Source organism: Petaurus breviceps, unplaced genomic scaffold (assembly GCF_028583685.1).
Source record: "Petaurus breviceps papuanus isolate PSGF00001 unplaced genomic scaffold, PetGlider_PUasm1.0 67, whole genome shotgun sequence".
Lineage (NCBI taxonomy): Eukaryota > Metazoa > Chordata > Mammalia > Diprotodontia > Petauridae > Petaurus > Petaurus breviceps.
This window is the reverse complement of record NW_027186446.1, coordinates 2,663,328-2,686,011: the sequence shown is the minus strand read 5'-3', so window position 1 is coordinate 2,686,011 and position 22,684 is coordinate 2,663,328. Positions and strand designations below refer to the sequence as shown.

At 37.7% G+C, this 22,684-nt stretch overlaps 1 long non-coding RNA gene across 2 annotated transcripts in view; it reads left to right on the top strand.

Moving 5' to 3' along the window:
• Positions 1-22,684, top strand: part of LOC138173923 (uncharacterized) — a 331,839-nt gene that overhangs the window by 203,280 nt on the left and 105,875 nt on the right. The gene's annotated exons all lie outside the window — the stretch shown is intronic.

The window sequence follows — 22,684 nt, the reverse complement described above, 5'->3', positions numbered from 1 at the left end:
CACCTGGCTGCTCCTAAGCAATTGGGGTTAAGTAACTTGCTCAAGGTTACACGGCCAGGTATTTCTGGGTGGGTGCTAAGTGTCTGAGCCCAGATTCTATGGGGCCGGTGCCGTTACTCGCTGTGCTACCTGGCCACCCCTACAATATGTATTTCTCTGAGGAAAGCCAGTAAAAAGTAGGAGTTGCTTGCCTTAAAATCCTTTTCCGTTTGAATGTTCATTGTCCCTTGTACCATCACTCTGAAGCACAGTCTATTTTGTTCTTCATTGGCTGTGTTGAAAAGGTTACAAGGGATATAACTGATTGCTGATGTAATAGTAATTATAAAAAAGGTAATGTTTACCATCCTTTACATCCTAATTCTGGTGTTAAAATATCTCTGTCACTGACCTGCTTCCATGCCTGAAATTCCACCATTAGAGATATATGTATCAATGGGTCAAAGTGTCTGCTTTTAAAATGAAAATATCTGTGACTGGGTAAAACTTTATGTTATTATCCTTCATAGAATCATAAAATTATTAAATATTCTATATAGAATAAATCTTAGAAAGATAGTATCATATAATAAGAAACAAAAGAAAACATTGAAATAAGACCTGAAGGAACTGAGTCCAAGTCCTATCTCCACTTCTTGATAGGTAATGATCTTAGAAAAGTTACCTACCATCTAAGGCTTCGGTTTCCTAATCTATAAAGGGGTGATGGAAGTTTATAATCCCTGGCCAAATTAACTCACAAAATTGTCATGAGAAAAGTGGCTTGGAAAATTAATCTCTGCTATGAGTAGTTTATTGTGTTCCTACCTCTTCAGATAATAGGGATAGATAGACAGAAAGACAAATGGGTAGATAGATAAAAACATTTATTTAGTCTTTACTATATGCTAGATATACTACTAAGCAATGGAGAAACAAACAAGAAAGACAGTTCTTGCTCTCAAGGAGCTTATGTTCCAGTGGGGAAAGACAAATGCTAAGGGGAAGCTGAGAAGGGGAGAGTGGGATGGAGTAAATGGCATGATTTGGAAATTGTGGCCAGTAAATCACAAGAAAACCTGATTTGGGGCAACATAAGGTGGAAATGCATTTATCTGAGCTTCATATCCAAGGGGCAGAATCCAAGGTTCTATGCGAGTAGATGAGAGGGAGGAGAAAAGGATGATGATGAAATTGCTCTTAGTATGATATAGAGATGGTGACTAGACTTAAATAATATTTGCTGTGGAGGATGATGATTTTGCAGGTAGAAAAGTAAATCCTAGAGAGGATGAATGAATTGCTCAAAGTCATTCAGATCATTATTACTATTCATTTACAGTTTAGTAACATTTTATTTGATTTAATCTCTTCAGGAAACCTAACAGAGAACAGGGCTGAGGGAATGGGAGATTTGATGGGGTTGGGGATAGCAGAGTGTTGAAACATAAGGACTACATACATGTAAGGGAGGACATATTGTGGTAGAAGTGACACAAGGAATAATTTAGTGACAAGGAACATTCTGGAGAGATGGAGAAATACAAGAACCATTTTCAGACATGGCCATTTTTTTCTCTTTATTTTAAAATAGTATTGGTCTCATTTATACTCTTATTGTCCTATGTCCTCTTTCTTTAAAAACTCCACAAAACACAGTAAAACAGTTAAGTAAAGCCAACTAACCAAGGCAATGGCCATCTCTGACAGCATATGCATAACCTTGATCCCTGGACCCTTACTTGTCCACCAGTGAGGAGGCAGGTTAGGCACTATCTTCTTTGCTAGCTATTCACTTCCCAAATTCACTTCTTTCAAATCACCATTTATCTCCATTTGTTCTCCAAGGTCTTCCCCCCACTCAACTACCAGACATCAAAAACAAAGCAAAACAAAACAACTTAAAAACAGATGAAAATGTTGATAGTGTCTGAGAATGGAATTTCTACTTCTGGATCATATTTTAAAATATAGAATTGATAGGCTCTTGACAAAGAGAGGGAGTGTGCTGAACATGCCCCAGGAAGAAATATATTTGCTGGGGGCCTTGCAAGTCTAATCAGGAAGGTTTTAAAATGAAAAGGAGTTGAGTGAAAAATTCTCATATCACCTGCCCACTAATTATGTATGTACCTCAACATTCTTTCCTGAGTAGGCTCCTTATTCCCTATATTCTCTTTTTTGGTAATCTCATCAATTCCCATGACTTCAATGAACATCTCTATGCAGATGATTCCAAAATCTAAATATCCAGTCCTAGTGTTTCTGCTGAGTTCCAGTGCTGTGCTTCTAACTGCCAATAGGACCTTTTAAACTGCATGCCCCATTTTCTTTTGTTTTGTTGCTCAGTCATGTCTGACTCTTCATGATACTATTTGAGGTTCAAAGATAATGAAATGGCTTGCCATTTCCTTCTCCAGCTCATTTTATATATGAAGAAACTGAGGCAAGCAGGATTTGGTGACGTGCCCCGGGTCACACAGCTAGTGAGTGTCTGTGGTTTGGTCTGAACTCACAAAGAGAAGTCTTTCTGACTCCAGATCTATCCACTGTGACACCTGGCTGCCCTGTGCTCCCCAAAGGCAAACTGAAAGCATGTCCAAAAGCAAATTCATGATCTTTTCAGCCAAAGTCATCCTGCTTCTGAACTTCCGTACTAGAATTTAGAGTACTACCATCAGCTCAGTGACTCTGGCTCATAACCTCAGCGTCTTCCTCTACTCCACTTCTGACTCTGCTTCATCCCACATAGCTAATCTGTTGTCAAATCTTGTCATTTCTATCTTCACAACATGTCTTGTATTTACCCTTCTTCCACTTTATTTACAGTCATTATTCTAGTTCAGTCCCTCATTACCCTTTGCCAGGACTGTTGCAATAATCTCTTAAATCTCCTCCCTACTTCAAGTGACTCCCCATTCCAATCCAGCCTCCATTGTGCTGCCAAAGTGATTTTCATTAATTGAAGATCTGGCCATGCCTCTCCCCTTCTCAATAAATTGCAATGGCTTTCTGTTGCCTCTGGGATAAACGATAAACTCTTCTGTCTGGCTTTTCAAACCCTTCACAAATTGGCCCTTCACACACTTAACAGTCTGGCCAAACTGGCTTCCCTTTTCCTCATACACAGCACTCCATCTCCTATTCTCCGGCCTTTGCATTTCATGTTTATAATGCACTCCCTCCTCAATTCCACTTCATAGATTCCTCATTTCTTTCAGGACACAGCTCAAGCACCCTTTTGACATGTATTTTCTTCCATTAACCCCCCAATGGCTAATGCTCTCCTTCATTAAGTATCTTAATATTAAAATATTATTTATTTTGAGATTTTCTGCATATATTACATACCTTATATCTCTAATAGAAAACAAGATCTTTAAGTGCAAGGACTATTTTATTTTGCCTTTGCCTCCTCAATATTTACCATACTACCTAGAACAGAGTAGGTTCTTATTGATTGACTTACAGTTGGATAGATAAATTCTAGAGCTTGACCAGGATAAATGGAAGACAAGTTGGACCTAAAATTTGTTAGAGAAATGAATTGGATTATACTACATTGCATGATTCCTTTAGTGATCCTTAAATTCCTCTAAGAAACAAAGTTTTAACTATTCAATATCAATAGTATACCAGTGTAATTTATTATTTTTCAAGACATGGAAACCAATGGTCACTAAAAAGAAAATTAAAGTACATGTCATGAAGTACAAATGATTGATGCAAAAGGAAATACATAACAAAATAGTGAATAAAGCAAGTGATGAGCACTTATTATATACAAAGCCCTGTGCTAAGTTCAGGCAATATGGCTAGAAAAGTAAGATAGTCTCTGCTCTTAAGTAGCTCACATTCTAGTTGGAGAGAAAACATATCTGGAAGAATTCAGCTGTGAGTTAGATGGAATAGTCCCAGAGTCCTTAGAGGACAGGAGCAAAGATGCTAATGCATATTCTAAAATGTTATTGTTTAATCTTACTATGCCCATGGCTCTTGGATTCAAGGCCTTGGGCTGACCCTATCAGTTTCTGAAGGGTGATAGTAGTCAAGGTGGTGGTAGTGGTAGTTTCATTTGCCTGTCTTCCTCGGAGCACCTTACAGCTTTAGCTAACTTGCCTGCTGTATGTGAGGAAGTTGGTAGGAATGGTTGGCCCTTTCTCTGCCTGAGTTATTTCCTCAGATGAAGGCTGTGAAGTCTAGATTGGAAAAAAGAAGAGTAGTGTGGAGGGTGCTGCCACTCCCAAGGCTTCTTTGTCTATTTTCCTGTTAGTGGCAGTAGATAAGCAGCTGTTGCTGTGAGTGGTGAGGAAGGTCATTTACAAAAGAAGATGAGTAAAGAATGTGATCAGAGAAATGTATGACTGAAAGATAAAATGGCCTCAAAATGTGCTGAGAAAAGGAATCATGGGATCACAAATTTTAAAGCTAGAAGGGACTTTAGAGGCTATCAATTTTCTTTCTTTTAACAAATTGAAGTTACTTGGGGATGAGTGAGGGAAGTACTCATTCCCCATACCTGCCTTCTTCCCCACTCCACCAGCACACAAATTCTTCAGAGTAGGCTCAGATTTCTTCTGACTAGTTCCTCTTCTCCATAATGACATTCTTATTTGACTATCAAGCTGGAACTCAGTGAATATACCAAAAGGGAAATTCCTATACCTTAATCTCTCCTTCCTGCTGGCCTCAAGAAGGGGTGAAGATGACTATGCTGCAGAGGGAGGATGTCTTTTCCCCAAACTGGGCACAGTCTAGAGAACAAATGGCCTACAGGCAAGTCTGCTACTGGGAGGGGACAGCCTCCTGTTTGTATCTTCTTTCCTTTGACATGGATCCTTGGGAAATCTCAAGATAAAAAAGATTTCTTTCCATTTTCCTAGTCCTTTGAACAACAGGATCAAATATGAGCGTGGTTGCAATGAAAACAGAAGCAACGGTAGACTGATGACCATGGAGAGCATAATTTAAACAGAAAGAAAAAGAGAAGTGCATACCAAAATACATGAACAAAATATAGCAACTCTTTTTGTCGTGGCAAAGATTTGGAAACTGAGGGGATGTCCCTCAGTTTGGGAATGGCTGAACAAGTTATGGCATATGATTGTGATGGAATATTAATGTGCTTTATGAAATGATGAGAGGGATATTCTCAGGGGAAAAAATACCTTGGGAAGATTTGCGTGAATTGATGCAAAGTGAAGCAAGCAAAACCAGGAAAACATTGTACATAGTAACAGCAATAATGTAATGAGAGCCACCTATCTGATCTCTGATTAGCTACTCTTATTCTCGACAAATTCAAAGGAGTCATGGTGAAAAATGCTTCCCATCTCCGGAAAGAGAATCGATAAACTCTATATGCAGATTGAAACATTCTTTTCACTTTCTGTTATTTAGTTTAGAGAAAGTACCGGAAAGAAAAGAACCCACATGACATTGATTGTGGTATACTCAGTGGAAACGAAATATAAAATAGCTAATGGACAGCCCTGTCACAGATGACCTAGTGAAACTTAAAAATTAACCTTTCAACTGATTGTAGTTATTATATGTTTCTTTATAGCTTGGCGTTCTCTTTTCTGTGCATGGACATAAAACTGCTATAACAGAAATGGATTTTGTGTTTGTACTCTTGGTAACCTTTTTTCTTTTTCTCTCTTTGCTGAGTGGGAAAGGGAACCCACCATTAATTTGTTTTATATTCAGTTATAATTTTTCTCCCTCAATACAGTACCCCCCATCGAAAAGGCAAAAAATGCCTATTATACATATGAAGTAATGCATATGTGTGTGTGTGTGCATAGTCATGTTTCAAAAAGTAGATGAAGAAAAATAAAATGAAAAAATATGCTTCAATCTACACTCAGTATTCATCAGTTCTTTCTCTGGAGGTTGGCAGCATTTTTTCATCAAGAGGGTTATTTTTTGTTAATAGATATAGTGGATAGAGTAACTAAGTCACAGTTGATCACCATTAAATCTTGCTGTAACTGTGTACAATCTTCTCATAGATCAAAATTCTATTGTATTGGTTCATATATATATATATATATCTTCCCAGTTTTCTTTTTTTGTCTGAAATCATTTCTCTTTTTAATTTCTTACAGCACAATAGTATACCACAAACATATACCACAACTTGTTCAAACTTTCCCTAATAGATGGACATCCCCTCTGTTTCCTATTCCTTGGCACCACAAAAAGAGCTGTAGTAAATATTTTTGTACATATGGGTCCTTTTCCTTTTTCTTTGATCTCTTCGGGTACATTTCTCATAGTGGTAGTGTTGGTTCAAAGGGTCTGTACAATTTCATCGGCCTTGGGTATATTTCCAAATTGTACTCCAGAATAGTTGAACCACATCACAGTTCCACCAAAAATACATTAGTGTACCCAGTTTTCGATATGTTTGCTAGCATTTGTCATTTTCCTTTTTGCTCATCTCAGCCAATCTAATGGGTTGAAGTGGTACCCCAGAGTTTCATTTCTCTAATTATCAGTGATATAGAACATTTTATATGATTATTGATAACTTTTTTTTTCCTGAAAATTATCTATTCCTATTTCATGACCATACATCAATTGGGAAATGACTCTTATTTTTCTAAATGTAGCTAATTTACCTATATGTTTGAGAAATTAGACCTTTCTCAGCAGAAAAAAAAAACTTTCTGTAATTATTATGATTATTTTTTATCACTTTCCTCCTTTTCTTCTAATTTTGGCTGCTTTGGCTTTGTTTGTGGATTTTCTTTTTTACTTTCATGAAATCAAAAGTATGCATTTTACTTCATTTCTATGTCTTTACTGTCCTCTCTATCTCTTGTTTGGTCATGAACTTTTCTCTTATCTATAGATCTAATAGGTAATTTTTTTCTCATGCTCCCCTAGTTTGCTTATGATATAGCTCTTTATTTCTAAATCATAATCATGTGACCATTGTGAGTTTCTCTTGTTATAGAATGTGGAATATTGATCTATGCCTACTTTTTGCCAGACTGTTTTCTGGTTTCCCAAGAAGTTTTTGTTGAATAGTGAGTTCTTGCCCCAATGCTTGTGACCTTTGTGTTTATCAAATACTAACTTACTCTGGTCATTTACTTCTATATGTAGTGAATATAACCTATTCCATTGGTTAACAACTCTTATTTCTTATCTGGTTTCACATTATTTTGGGGATTAATGTTTTTTTCACCTTCTTTTGTATCTTTTTTAAAAGTATAGTTTGATATCTGATACTGCTAGGCTGCCATCCTTTTCTTTTTTTCTTTTTCCCATGGATTTCCTTGACATTCTTGACCTTTGGAACGATCATTTATGCCAGGCCCTGAGAAAATCACTTTGCAAATATTGTTTCACTTGATCCTCACAACAACATTGTGAGGTGGATGTTATTGTTACTCCTATTTTACACTCAAGGTAATTGAAGAAGATGGTGGTTAGGTGACTTGCCCAGAGTCATTCAGCTAGCAAATATCTGGTATTATATTTGAACCACAGACTTCCTGAATCCAGACACAGCCCTCTCTCTGTCTGATGCATCTTGCAGCCTCTTAGGAGCCCTTGGACTACAGCCCCAAATATATGAATTCCTCAGAAATCTGAGTTTGGAGGAGAATTGCAACCCTGGGCATCTAGCTTCCCTTTTAAGGAGATAAGGAACTCCAGAACCATGAGCCCAGGGAAATCTATGGGTGCAGGAAATGAGATAGAGAGATCCTGGGACTTCAGCCTAGTAGAGTCTGACTAGATATACATAGGAAAATAGAGGTCATGGGAAGTTAAATGATTTGTTCAGAATCATACAGGTCAGGAAGTGTCTACAGGAGAATTCAAAGTCTCAGGTCCTCCTGACCCCAGGTCCCTTGTACCACCACTAGTAGTATCTTTGACACATAAGAAGAAAGGAAAGGAAATTCCTAGCATTTCTGGGCAAATCTCCATGGGAGAACTTGCATAAAGTCACATTTGTTTTGTTTCCTCCCTGGATACACATGATCAACTATCATCTGCATTCTTAGAAGCAACATCCAAGGAAATCTCAGATCAATTGAATACTTTGAAATGTGAAAATTACCTTAATAAATACCAGGAATACAAATATAACAAATATCATAGTACCCACTTTCAAGGAGCTTATTAAATGTTAGAACCCAAAAGAATATTAGGGAAATTAAAAAACAGTGAGTTATAAGGTGTTAACTTAAAAATGTAGGAAGGAAGATGTATCTGCATCCAGAGAAAGAACTGATACAAATTGATAAATATATAGAATCATGTACATATATGTATGTTTCTGTACATATATATGAGAAAACACACATATATGTATATGTATTACATATATATGTGATATATATATATATACACACACACACACAGAAAGACATACATATTTCTGTCTAAGAGTGACCAATTTGAAGGGGGGTCAGAAAAAAGGAAGAAAAGAAACTCACATAATAACTTTATTATGTATTTAAAAGGAATAGCAAATTGTACATAATAGTTTTGAAGTTTCATGTGTTTTACCTTTTGAAAAAAAATTATACTAAGTGATGGAAATGTCTATTTTAATCCATGTATTAAAAATAAAATAAAATTTAAAAAAGATAACGCCTGTCTATGAAGTGTTACAAAATAATATTGCAATTTTAGGGAACTGCTGCTGCTACTCCAGAGGCAGATTACTACTCCTATGCCTTGTTCTGGACCCAAGTATGTCAATTTTACAGGCTGTATTCCTGGAGGAGCATGGCCTCTGCTAAGAGGAGGGATAGGTTCTATTTTCTTACACTAGTTCATCAAACAACTCCCCTAGCACACTGGAGAAAATTATTAAAAGCTGAGGTCCTGGTTCAAGCCTAGAATTTCCTCCAAATGGGAGAAAAGATGTTACTCAGGGTATAATAGTAATCAGGCATGAGACTACTATTTATTCCTACACCTAAAAGAAATGCAATACATATAAGACACTGTTAATACACTTGGGAGCTAGGTAGCATAGTGGATAGAGCACTGGGCCTGGAATGAGGGAGACTTGAGTTCAAATATGGCCTCAAATAATTATTAGCTGTGGGAGCCTGGGCGAGTCACTTAAACTTGTTTGTTTCAGTTTCCTCATTTGTAAAAGGAGCTGGAGAAGGCATAGCAAACCAGTATCTTTGCCAAGAAAACCGCAAATGGGGTCATGACTGAAATGATTGAACAGTAAAGTGTTAACAGAATGACTTAAAAGTCTATTTAGCGAAACATCACTATCGTAAGCTAGAGAAAAATGATGATTTTGACATAATCCAGTTGAGCCCCCTCATTTAAAAGATGAAGAAATTAAGCCTCAAAGGAAATGACTTTCTTAAGGTCACAGAATTAATAAACTCCTGAACCAAGTTGTGAATATTGTTGAGGTTTGTGTTTGATTGTTAGTTTGTTTGCTTTTTTTTAATTGCCAATGTATCATTGTTTGTACTACTACATTATAGTAAATGTAGCCACATTAGCAATAACACAGTGAAAAAGAAAAAAACAGTATAGAGTACTACAACAGTGTAATAAGAATGATAACAGTAGAGTCACTCATTTATTCCTCTTTGTTCATTGAACAAAGCCATTATATGTACGTGTGCAAAGGAGAAGGAAGTAACTGTAGTCAATATGGACTGTGTAATTTTTCCTCTTCTAAGATTGTATTTCTGATTCACAGCCAGGAAAGTGTAAGTCTTTTGCCTTATATAACCCCTTCCATCACTACCCACATACCATTAAACTTTTCAGGTGTTCTGAAAAACAAGATTAAACAAGTGTAACTTTGGGACCCCATAAAACAAGGTTACAACCAAGTCTCTTCAACCTGCTCAGAAGCAGTATATTAAAGCAGTAGTTTAAACAGTTCCAAACTTGGGGTCAAGAGAGCTGGATGTGAATCTAACTTCAGATACTTATTACTTGTGTTACCTTGGGCAAGTCACTTTCAGAATCTCAGTTTCATAATCAGAAAAATGAGGATAGTAATATTTTCCAAATCCCACCCCCATTAGATTGTTGTAAGGAAAGCACCTTTTTACACACCAAAAAGTGATAAATATTATTGCCAAAACAGCAACAAAAAGATTCAATTTGTAAGAAGGGTATTATTATTTAATTACTAATGCGGCATAAAAAAACCTTCTTTATTTACTTTTAAAAATAAATTAGTATTTCATTATACTTTTATTAATGTAAAAATTAACATATCAATAACACATCATTACCAGAGAAGGGCTGGCCATCTCTAAAGGTTTCAAACTATTATTAACCTGGAATACCGAAGGTTCAAAAAATCTTTTCTGTTTTCTTTTTACCATGACTCCAGTCAGTGGGGTCTCCATTCCCACCAGACCTTACCACATTCTCCTGAATCTCTTCCCCTCCCCCTGCCAAAAAAGGTCTTTCTTGTCCCACGCTCTGTAAGGGTGACCTTTGAGAAGGGTTGCTTACTTCTGCTGAGAGAGACAAAGGAATACATTTTCCTTTGGCATGGAGCTGTCGAGAAAGAGTTAAGTCGGGCAGATGGGGGACTGATGTGAGCACTTAATTGGGACTACAGTACTGGATGACCTCTTATGAGACAAAAGGTGTGCTCTCAGAACATGCTGCCTCACCTGCTCCCTCTGTTCTCAGGCTCATTAGCAGGGGCACTGTCTTAGGCTCTCGCACTGAGCTTACATGGTTCTTATAACCTGACTCCATTCCTGGGAAGCAAATGATGAGGTTCAAGCTGAAGATGCCGAGGTTGGGGGGAGGGATACAGAATGATGTCATTTCAACAGGACTGGATAGAGAGCAGGGACTGTGTCATTTTACTTTTTACCTGCCCTCAAACTTGTATAATCACAAAACTGAATGAGACCTTTAGAAGTAAGCTAGTACAACCTGCTCATTTTATAGATGAGGAAACTGAGGTCCAGAATAGTTTAAAAGATTTTTTAAACTTCCTTAAATTTACACAGATCATCTTTCTGTCCATTAAACATGTTCAAATTTTATGTAAAGATGCCCCTGCATTTGAAAATTTAAGAAATATCTTATCATATGTCCTTAATAGAAATGGTCAGATTAATTTGGATATTAATGTACCACGAGATTTGGATTTTGTAGGACTAAGTCTTTTTGTATGTAGATTTTATACTTCTTATGCTGAAATCCACACATTCAGTGCCAAAATATGGAGAAATAATATGTTGGAGGGGAAAGAACATTGAATTGTTACCAGAAGACTGAGATTAAACTTGAGATCTTCACTGTGTGACATCAGGCTAGTTAGTTATTTAACCTTGCTGGTCCTGTTTTATTACCAAAAAAGTTAGTAACTGAACTAAATGATCATTAGAATCCCTTATAGCTCTGAAACACATGAGCTAATGATCTCATAAACTCTAATCCTCTTAAAAAAGAAACTTTTATTCTATTAGAAAAAAAAAGTGTTTGCCCCATTATGTGTAGGTGCTTATTTGTTAATTATGTATGTGCATGTACTTCTGCATTAATAGTTATATCAAGATAAAAGGAAATCAAAATATAAATTAGGATTACTGAGATCAAGATAAAATAATATTCTGAAAGGATAGGAATAGGGACCGCAACTGTGATTTCATTGATATGGGCAACTCCCTGGTGAGAAAAAGCTCTCTGCAGGTTGGTGCTTTCTTTGAAACTTAATGTTAGAGAATTGCTTAGAGTACTGAGACATTGAGAAACTTTCTCAATTGTTATGTTACTTCTTTTTAAAATTTATTTTTAGTTTTGAACATTCATTTCCATAAGATTTTGAGTTACCAATTTTCTCCCTGGCTTTCGCAAAACCCCACCTCAAAATAGTGAACCTACTGAATACCCCTTCCCCCAGTCTGTTGTCTTTCATATCCTTTCCTATGCCCCCTTTAACTTTCTAGCACGGTAAGATGGATTTCTATACCACAGTGCCTATATATCTTATTTCCCAGTTGCATGTAAAAAAACCATTTTTTAAAAATAATATTTGTTTTTAAAATTTTATTTCCAGATTCTTTCCCTTCTTCCCTCCTCAACCACCCCACTGGGAAGACAATCAAGTCAATATAGGTTGTACATGTGTAGTTACACAAAACATTTCCATAGAAGAGATATTGTGAAAGACAAACTATATTTCCCTCTATCCTATCCTGCACCCTCACTTATTTTCTACTTTGAGCCTGTCCCTTTTCAAAGAGTGTACTTCTAACTATCCTCTCCCCCAATCTGCCCTCCCTTCTATCATCCACCCTCTTATCCCCTTCTCCCTACTTTCTTGCAGGGTAAGATACCCAATTGAGTGTGTATATTATTTTCTCCTTAGGCCAAATTCCATTAGAGTAAGGTTGACCCATTCCCTTTCACCTTCCTGATCTTCCCCTCCATTGTAACAGTTTTCTCTTTCCTCTTTTATATGAGATAATTTATCCTATTCTATCTCTTCCTTTCTCCTTCTCCCATTATATTCCTCTCTCGCCTCTCAATTTTGTTTTTTTAGATATCATCCCTTCCATTCAACTTATCCTATGCCCTCTGTCTATGTATACATGTACATTAATGTGTACACACTCACATATGCATTTATACACACATACACCCTCCTTTATATACACATACATGTATGTATATATACACACACACACACATATATATATATATATATACACATATATATTCCCTTCAACTATCCTCAGACTGAGAAAAGTCTCATGAGTTACAATGATCATTTTTCCATGTAGGAATGTAAATAGTTCAACTTTAATAAGTTCCTTATGATTTCTTTTTCTTGCTTACCTTCTCATGCTTCTCTTGCTTCTTGTATTTGAAAGTCAAATTTTCTGTTCAGATCTGTTTTTTTTTTTCATCAATAATGCTTGAAAGTCCTCTATTTCATTGAATAACTATATTTTTCTCTGAAACATTATACTCAGTTTTGCTGGGTAGGTCATTCTTGGTTTTAATCCTAGCTCCTCTGACCTCTGGAACATCATATTCCAAGCCTTTTGATCCCTTCATGTAGAAACCACTAGATCTTGTGTTATCTTGATTGTGTTTCCACAGTACTCAAATTATTTTTCTTCCTGACAGCCTGTAATATTTTATTCTTGATCTGGACCTATGGAATCTGGCTATAATATTCCTAGGAGTTTTGTTTTTGAAATCTTTTTTAAGAGGTGAATGGTGAATTCTTTCAATTTCTATTATGCCCTCTGATTCTAGAATATCAGGGCAATTTTCCTTGAGAATTTCTTGTGGGATGATTTCTAGGTTCTTTCATTGATCATGGCTTTTAGGTAGCCCAATAATTTTTAAGTTATTTCTCCTGGACCTATTTTTCCAGGTCATTGGTTTTTCCAAAGAGTTATTTCACATTGCCTTCTACTTTTTTCATTTGTTTGGATCTCTTTTTATAGTATTTTGACTTCTCATAAAATCATTACCTTCCATTTACTCCAATCTAATTTTGAAGGAATTATTTCCTTTAGTCAATTTTTGAAACTCCTTTTTCACCTGACAAATTTGTTTTTTTTAAAGCATCCATCTCCTCATTGGCTTTTTGGGAATCTTTTGCCATTTGAATTAGTCTATTTTTCAATGAGTTATTTTCTTCAATATTTTGTGTGTGTGTGTGTGGGGGGGGTCTCTTTTAGCATACTGTTGACTCGCTTTTCATGATTTTGTTGCATCATTCTTATTTCTCTTTCTAATTTTTCCTGTACTTCCCTTACTTGAGTTTCAAAATCTTTCTTGAGTTCCTCAATGGCCTGTAACCAACTCATATTTTTTCTTGGAAGCTTTTGATGAAGGAGTTTTGACTTTGGAGACTGCTTCTGGTTCCATGTTTTGATCCTTTTTTTCCCCAAAAAGATTCTATGGTCTGATTGTTCTTCTGCTTGCTCATCTTGCCAGCCAGTTGCTTGACTTTTAAGTTCTTTGTCTTGGTAAAACTCTGCTTCCAGAGTGGAGAGAGCTTTGTCCCAAATGGCTGGGGTTTTTGGAAATGTTGTCAGAGGTCTGAGGAGGGCACCCTCTCTACAGCCACCACAAGCTCTGGCACACTGGAGCTTCTCACCCCACGACCACCTCCCAAGACAGCGACCCACATCCAACCAGGTCAAAGCAAGAACGATTAGCCTCTGAATGGTTGCTTGCCCCCACCATGATCTGCATGCCAGGAGCTCTGGAGGTAGCCACAGGGCATTAGCTGTAGCCACCATACCTTCTCCACCTCTCACTCCGGGGAGCAGGGGCTAGGTCATGCTCTTTTGTTACCTGGTTCCAACAGAGTTCCCCAGTGACCTTTAACTTTCTCTTTGGTTTTTATGGGTTGAGAAGTCTGGAAACCACCACAGCTGGCAGGGATTTACTCTCCTGAAGTCTGCTGTGGCCAGTCTGGGCCGCTTGTTGGAGCTTCCTGGTCCATACCCACTCGGTTCTTGTGAGACTGTGCTTTCCTCCCAGCTTGGTGCAATAGACCCTTCCTGTTAGCCTGCTGTGCTGTCTTCATTGGGAGATTTATTTCTCTCTGTCAATTTTGCGGTTTCTGTAGCTCTAAAATTTGTTTGGAGTCATATGTTACAGGTATTGGAGGTTGTAGGTGCAGGAGCTCCCACATTTTCCTGCTTCTACTCCACTATCTTGGCTCCCTGCTATGTTACTTCTTGCTCCATATTTTCTTTCCCATCTGTCCTCTCCACTGACAGTCACAACATCTTTTGTCTGGATGTTTGTAAGAGTTTCCTAATTATTCTCCCTGCATCAAAGTTTCTCCCTTATCCAGTCCCTCCCTCACAGTCCCTCTTAAGAAAAAAATCATTCAATCATGCTATATTGCCTATGGAACAAAACTTATACTGTTTAGACTTTCATTACATTTTCATTTCATTTCTAACTTTCCAAACATCCTGCCCTCTTCCAATTCATGCAATGTACCTTCTAGATTCTTCACCAACTCTATCCTCTACAAGCATTCTATTTGCACAGAAATTCTTTTTTGAATGTCAGAAGCTTTGGGAACCTTAGATACCATACAGTTCAATGACTTCCAATTCAATGTGTTTCAGTGTCTTGAGGCCACAAAGCCAGATTTATTACAAAGGATCAGCAAATTCACCTAACACACAGAGCACTGTCATTTTGTCCTTTTGCATTTTCTCAACAGTATTTTTTTTAAAGATAGAAACCACAAATCTTGTCCTACTTACTCATTTTCATTACAAATGAAATAAGACCCAGAGAGAAGTAATTGGCCCAAGGACACACAACTAATCAGTAGCAGCAGAAAGTCTTGAACTTGGCCCTTCTGACCAGTACAGACTCTTTTCCCTACATAGACTACTTTGCTTTGAATATAGCAGAAATTTAACCACTGTTTGTTGAATGAATTGAAAAAAAGATTTCAGAGACTTTTTCCCCAGACAAAAACTCATTAAATTTTTGTGTTATTTCTTTCAGCCAACTTCAAAATAAACAAAGAAACAACTTAAAGAAATTAGTAATAGTGCACCAATTGCATCAAATGTTTAAAAAATGCTTTCTTTACCACAAACCTGTGAGGTAGTCAAAGTATTAAAGATTAGGAAACTGAAGTTTTGAAAGGCAAAATAATTTGCCTGTGGTCAAATGTTTTCCGAACAGCTCCTTGAACCCATTGAGGGGAGACAGGAGTAATCATGTCACTGGACCAGAAATTTGTAAACCAAAGCAAAGTTTACAGAGTTTGCCAGGCAGGGTGGTTCTTCTGTAGAGTCACCCTGGTCAGGGAAAGAACAACATTTTTACTGGCCCAGAGAATAGTGGGAATGGGGTATTCTTTTCTAGGGACTGGGGCAGATCTGATTTCATTCATGCCTGTTTGTCCATTGAACCCAGGTTATTTCAGTTAAGCTTGTTCTTGGAATCAAAAGGGAAAACAGAATATGTTGATACCTTATTCTGGTACCACTTGCAATTTCAAGCCAGAAGCAGGTCAGGGAGGATAATGGGTGAGAGCATTAGCAGATGACAGGATGGTAAGGCCAGGACCCACACCACAAATGCTGCTTCAAGTACATAATACCAAGACTCTAATTCTTAGACACCACATACTCATGGAACACCTACTATGTACTTAATTGCAAGAGAGATGAAAAATATACAAAGCATTAGTGCAGTTTTAAACTATGCTTCTGCACAGCTTTGCAGTGAGTTTTGTGATGTAGTTTTAGGCTATCCTCTTTTTTTAAGTGCCAGGTTTAAGACTACACTAAGATTTTTGGGACACCCTACATAAATCTCTTTCCTTCAGGAATTCAGTTGTTTTGAAGAGAGGACCTATTTATAAAGGATAACTGCTAGAAAACAGTTAGAATTTTGTACCAAATGTTCAACACAAGCAATAAGAACTATAGGAAGTCAGAGAAGGAAAAAAAAATCAGGGTCAGCTGAACTCAGTAGGTAAAATTTCTTAGAGGAGGTAAAAATAGTGTTGAACCTTAAACGATGCAAAAGGTAGTGGCATCAGATGTTTTAATTTGAATTGTGAGACAGGGTTTCTTAGACTACAAGGAGCTTACCAAGCAAAGAAAGCTGATTCCTGCAACTACTGGAGCTCTATCTGTCCCTATACTACCTTATAATTATTTTGTATTTGTTTTGTTCAAACTGACACATACACATGTATGTATGCATACTGATGTATGCATTGCATATGTGTATACACATATACACGCAAAGACAATACATATACACATACACACTGACATATAAGCATATATACATATATGCATTATGTATTATTATGCATGCATATGCATATATCTGTATCTCTATATCATCTCTCTTCATGTTGTCTTTATAGACCCAGTCCCTTGTTTAATGCTTGTTAATTGATTGCTATGAAATTCTCATGGTCCCTCTTTTTTTTGCCATGACAGTATCCAAATAGACAAACTTTAGTTTTTGGAACCACAAACATCCCTATTGATCACAGAATCACATAACCTTAGAATTGGAAAAGATCTTAAAAATGCATCTAGCCTAATCCCTCATTTTATAGATGGGGAAACAGAGACCAAGAGAATCGAAGTAATTTATCCAAACTTGTACAGTAATAAAATGGCAGAGAGAGCCTGAACCAGAACCATTAATAAGATTCCCCCAAGTTATGTCCCCTGCCCAGGAATAGTTCGTTAGGTTAAAATACTAGAGTTTTGGTACTTAAAGTCATCTTAGAGAGCCCCCAGCACGACCCCTTTATTTAAAAAATGAGAAAACTGAAGCTTAAAAAGAGGAAGTGAATTTTTCATGGACTTAGAGGAAATCAACTGTAAAGTCAGATTTAGAACTTAGGCCTCTTGACCTTAAGTCTGATCTTCTTTCAATTTTACCAGGCTTCTTTGTTTGTCTCAATAAAGGTCAGAGGGCTTAGGTCAGTGTAAATATAATCTGTATTGATCTGGCCACCCCAGAATTACTCTTACCACAGACCAGGTTCGGCTCTATTCTAAGAGAACCTGCCATGAAGGAATACAGAGAGTGGATTCTTTTCTTAAATACTCTCACACATATGCACACATACAAGCTTTCACATATTCACACACAGACACACACTTTCAAATTCAAACATACATGAAAACACATAAGTTTGGAAAACAAATAGAAGTGAGACCAAGCAATGTTATGAAAATTTCAAAGTATGACCTCCAGAAGCCAACACTGAGCTGAAGCCATCTGGAAGGCAGGAACAGAAGGGTTTGTCTAAAAGGTTTTGTGATAGGGATCTCTCTCTCTCCTGCCCTCAGCAGAGAGGCTTAAATATCTCCCTTCTTGGACAAACAGATCAATACAAGCTTTTTAACATCTTCAATGAGAGCTCATTAATGCTCTCCTGGTGTCCTCCTCTATGCCCTGCTGACCCAGGGGGAACAGGGGAGCCTGAACTGCAGCTTGCTAATTATCACAGGGATAACACTTCATATCATCTCCTGGTGGAATGTGAATTGTTTTCCTAATTATTCAGGACAGCAGCAAGTGAACGTGCAAACTAATTGAAAATACATTATGATTTATTTGAGGAGGAGAGAGTGAACCTATTAGTTAGGGTTAAATGTGAACCAACAGGAATATTTGGTTTTCTCTGTTTGAAGTATGTTCCTGGGTCTCTACATTCCTTTGCATGCTTAGTTTTCCTCCCCTCCTAAGACATCAATGAATGGGAAGACTGGTAGGATGGGGAGGAGGGGGACCTCCCAGTGGGACAGAAAGCACAAAGGACTTGGAACTAGGAGAAATCAGCTCAGGTCTTACCTGCAATTCTTATTGTTTCCATGGGCTTGGGCAAGTAATTTTCTCTATTTATGCCTCAGTTTGTCCATCTGAAAAGTGGGAATTTTGATCATCATGGAAAAAATATTTAACAAAGGGGGAAGATGATGAAAGGGTAGATTTGGAGTTAAGAGAATCAATTCAAATCCTAATTATGTCACATATTATTTATATGTTCCTGGTCAATTTTTTAACCTCTCTGAACTGATTCCTCATATGTATATTACAAATGACTCCACTCCCCTTACTACACATATATGCAAGGCCCTCAGAATAACTATCATGGGTTCAAGGTAATCTGTAGGCTCATACCCCCTTAAAACCATAATTCACAAGCCTCCACTGAGTTTTTCCCCTTTGATCACACAATTAGTTCAAAGCAGAGTCACTTAATGAGAAAGCATAGTAACAAACTCGTGATTTGAATTCCTTCCACACTGCCAGTAGGGAGAGTGAACACATATAGCATATACGCATGAAGGATCTGCAGAGGCAGAACCCATGAGGGCAAGACACATAAGTGTAGATATACAATTACCTTTTGTATACTCCAGGATTACTAATATCTTCTGATGATATTATAGCATTACATGTACTGGACCTGGGTAGACACACTGCCACCGGTACCTACAAGTATCATGATCAATCCACAATGGTTTCATGATGATTTCTGTGAATAGTCACTAGTGGTATATTGCTTTGATCATCTTGTTGTGCCTCCATATACTGTACTCCATGGAAATTGCAGAGTATTCAGTATGAATTGAATGCTATTCTAGCTTTTGCTGAGCTTGTAGTCTCTGCTATGAGTTGGTCCCCATCGCTGGCTTTTGGGCTCAGCTCTTCAAGGCCAAATTCAGATCATCTCAGTGACAGTCTATGAGGGTATGTTGGCTAGAACCTCTCCCTAAAATGGGTAAGTTTATAGCTTTTTCATCATAGCCAAGATACTCAGCTAACAAAAGCCAGGAACAGTTCTCCATTCCCTCCAAAACTGATTTTTTAAATTTCTTTTCTTAACTCTCTCTCGAGGTAGGGATCGAAGCCCAAGATAACTAATTTATTATTAGATATTCTCCAGGGATATCTCTAGCTTAGCATAGAAATGAATTTGTACCACAACAGAAGGTAATTTAAGGAAACAAAATTTTTATTGTCCACTCAGACAATCTACATTCTTGCCTCTGTTAGGCCTATCTGTCCATAGCAAAACTTGATTGCTTTGGCCACTGAAAGACTTTGGTTTATACCAGCCCTGGATGCAGGAGGACCTGAGTTCAAATCTGGCTTCAAACACTGAACTGTGTGACCCAGGGCAAGTCACTTAACAGAAGAAGAAGAATAGGAGGAGGAAGAGGAAGAAAAAGAAGAAGAAAGAAGGAGAAGAAGAGGAAGAAGAAGAAGAAGAAGAAGAAGAAGAAGAAGAAGAAGAAGATGAAGAAGAAGAAGAAGAAGAAGAAGAAGAAGAAGAAGAAGAAGAAGAAACAAAAGACTTCAGTCTCCTATCAGGGAAAATAAAGGGGTCACATTAAGGGATGTTAAGGTCTGCTTCCAGGTGTAAACCTATCATCTTATGATTGTTGTGAGAAAAGTACTTTGTTATTCCTGGGGCACCCCACAGAAAATGTTAGTTAGAATTATCATATGAAAGTGAGAGAGAGGATATATTAATTAAATTCAATCTAATCCAATAGACATGTATTAAGCATCTATTATGTGCAAGGTGCTGGGATACAAGGACAAGGGAAGTAAAAACAAAAAGTACATGTCTTCAAATAGGAGATTTAACATATACAAACATAGGCGCTATTGGGGGGAATCAGGAAATGTTTTGCAAAGTCATATAACATTTATTAAGCACCTACTGTGTGCTAAACACTGAGGATGCAAAGAAAGGTCTAAAACAGTCACTGTTCTCAAGGATCTGAAAGTCTAATAGGGGAAATAAAATAGTTTTATGTAAAAACAGGATGAATATAAGATAATTACAAATATTCAACAGAGGAGGCACTAAGGTTAAGGAAAACTAGGAAAATCTTCTTGTAGGAGGTGATACTTTAGGAGGTGGAGACAAGATAGCTGAGTAAAAGCAGGAACTTGTTTGAGCTCCCATTGCAACCACCCCCAATACCTTTAAAAAAATGACTCTAAGCAAATTCTAGAGCTACAGAATCCACAAAGTGACAGAGAGAAACAAATCTCCTGCTGAAGGCAGCCTAGCAGGTGTTATAGGAATGTAAATTTTTAAGATCTTCCCTGCCTCTAGGCCCTTTGATAGCTTAAGTGCACCTGGAGCCTGTGGTGAGAGGCTTGTTTTTCAGGAGATACTTTGTGATTGGGCAGTTGGTCTAGAGGGTTACATCCTCTGAGCCAGCTGAAGGCTATACAAACCCTGTTGTGAAGCTTTGCTTTGGGGCTCACTTTGAGAAGTGTTGTGTGATTTGATCAGAGAGACTCTGGGCAGGCAGGGAGAGACCCCCGGCTTTGGAAAAACCCAGATGTTGCTGCTTCCCTCTCTGGTAACTGACTAGGAAAGGATGTAATGGTTGGACAGTTGGAGGCCTGTCTGCTTGATCTGTTTGTTACTCTGTCTTCTTGTAACTTCTGCTTGTAACCTCTCTATACTCTGAAGTTCGGGGTGCTGACTTTTTCCCCTGAATTAGGTAAATGATATGTTTGATTGATTAAAGCAAGATTGTTAACCCATTTTGAGTTGCTTTCCTTAGAAAAGCAGATCTAAGAACCCATGTTGGCAGCCACCCTGGAGATGCTGTGGTGCTTGCTGCTACAGCAGGCCAACAAGAAGGATCGATAGCATAGAACTGGGAGCGGAGCACAGTCCTTTATGAGTTGCACTGGCCCAGACTTGTTGCACAGACTGCCCACAGCAGGTTTCAGGAGAGTGAACCACTGGCATTTGTGGTGGTTTCCAGACTTTTCAACCCATAAATGCCAAAGAGAAAGTAGAAGGTTGGTGGGGACCTGTGTTGGAACTAGGGGAGAAAAGAGCACAGATGGGCCACTGCCCCCAGGGTGGCAGAGGTAGTGGCAGTAGCTGCTGCTGCCACTGCATGACTTACTCCTGACCTCCAGGATTGTAGGGAGATCAAGCAATCATTCAGAGGGTAATTCCTCTTGCTTTGACCTGCTTGGATCTGGCTCGCAGTCTTGGGTTTCAGTCCCAGGGTGAGGAATGCTATCATGGTAGAGCTTGTTAAGACTGTGGAAAGGCAGTCATCCTCACAGTTCTGAGGCAAGTGCCTAGAAAAAAAAAACCTGACAATAGCTGCACAAAACCCCAGAAATTTGGGACAAAGCACTCTCCACTCTGGAAGCAGGGTTCTCCTGTGGCAAAGAACTCAAAAGTAAAGTAATTGTCTGGCACGATGAGCAAGCAGAGGAAGCATAATCAAACCATAGAATCATTTTTTGATGTCAAAGATGATCAAAACATAGAACCAGAAGAAGACAACAAAGTCAAAACTCCTGCATCAAAAGTCTCCAAGAAAATTATGAATTGGTCACAGGCCATGGAGGAGCTCAAGAGGATTTTGAAAATCAAGTAAGAGAAGTGGAGGAAAAATTGGGAAGAGAAATGAGAATGAGGCAAGAAAATCATGAAAAGCAGGTCAACAGTCTGCTAAAGGAGAAACCCCAAAACACTGAAGAAAATAACATATTAAAAAATAGATTAACTCAAATGGCAAAAGATTCCCAAAAAGTCAATGAGGAGAAGAATGCCTTAAAAAGTAGAATTTGCCAGATGGAAAAGGTACTTCAAAAACTCACTGAAGATAATAATTCCTTCAAAATTAGATTAGAGGAAATGGAAGCTAATGACTTTATGGGAAGTCAAGATACTATAAAACATATCCAAATGAATGAAAAAATAGAAGGCAAAGTGAAATCGCCTCATTGGAAAAAAAAAAAAAAACACTGACCTGGAAAATAGATTCAGGAAAGATAGTTTAAAAATTATTGGACTACCTCAAAGCCATGATTGAAAAAAGAGCCTAGACACCATCTTTTGAAAAATTATCAAGGAAAACTACCTCGATATTTTAGAACCAGAGGGCAAAATAGAAATTGAAAGAATTCACCTATTGCCTCTAGTAAAAGACCCCCACAAGAAAACTCCTAAGAATATTATAGCCAAATTCCAGAGATCCTGGGTCAAGGAGAAAATACTACAAGCTGTTAGGAAAAAGCAATTTGAGTACTATGGAAACACAATCAGGATAACACAAAGATCTAACAACTTTGACATTAAGGGATCAAAGGACTTGGAATATGATATTCTAGAGGTCAAAGGAGCTAGGTTTAAAACCAAGTATCACCTACCCAGCAAAACTGGGTATAATGCTTCAGAGGA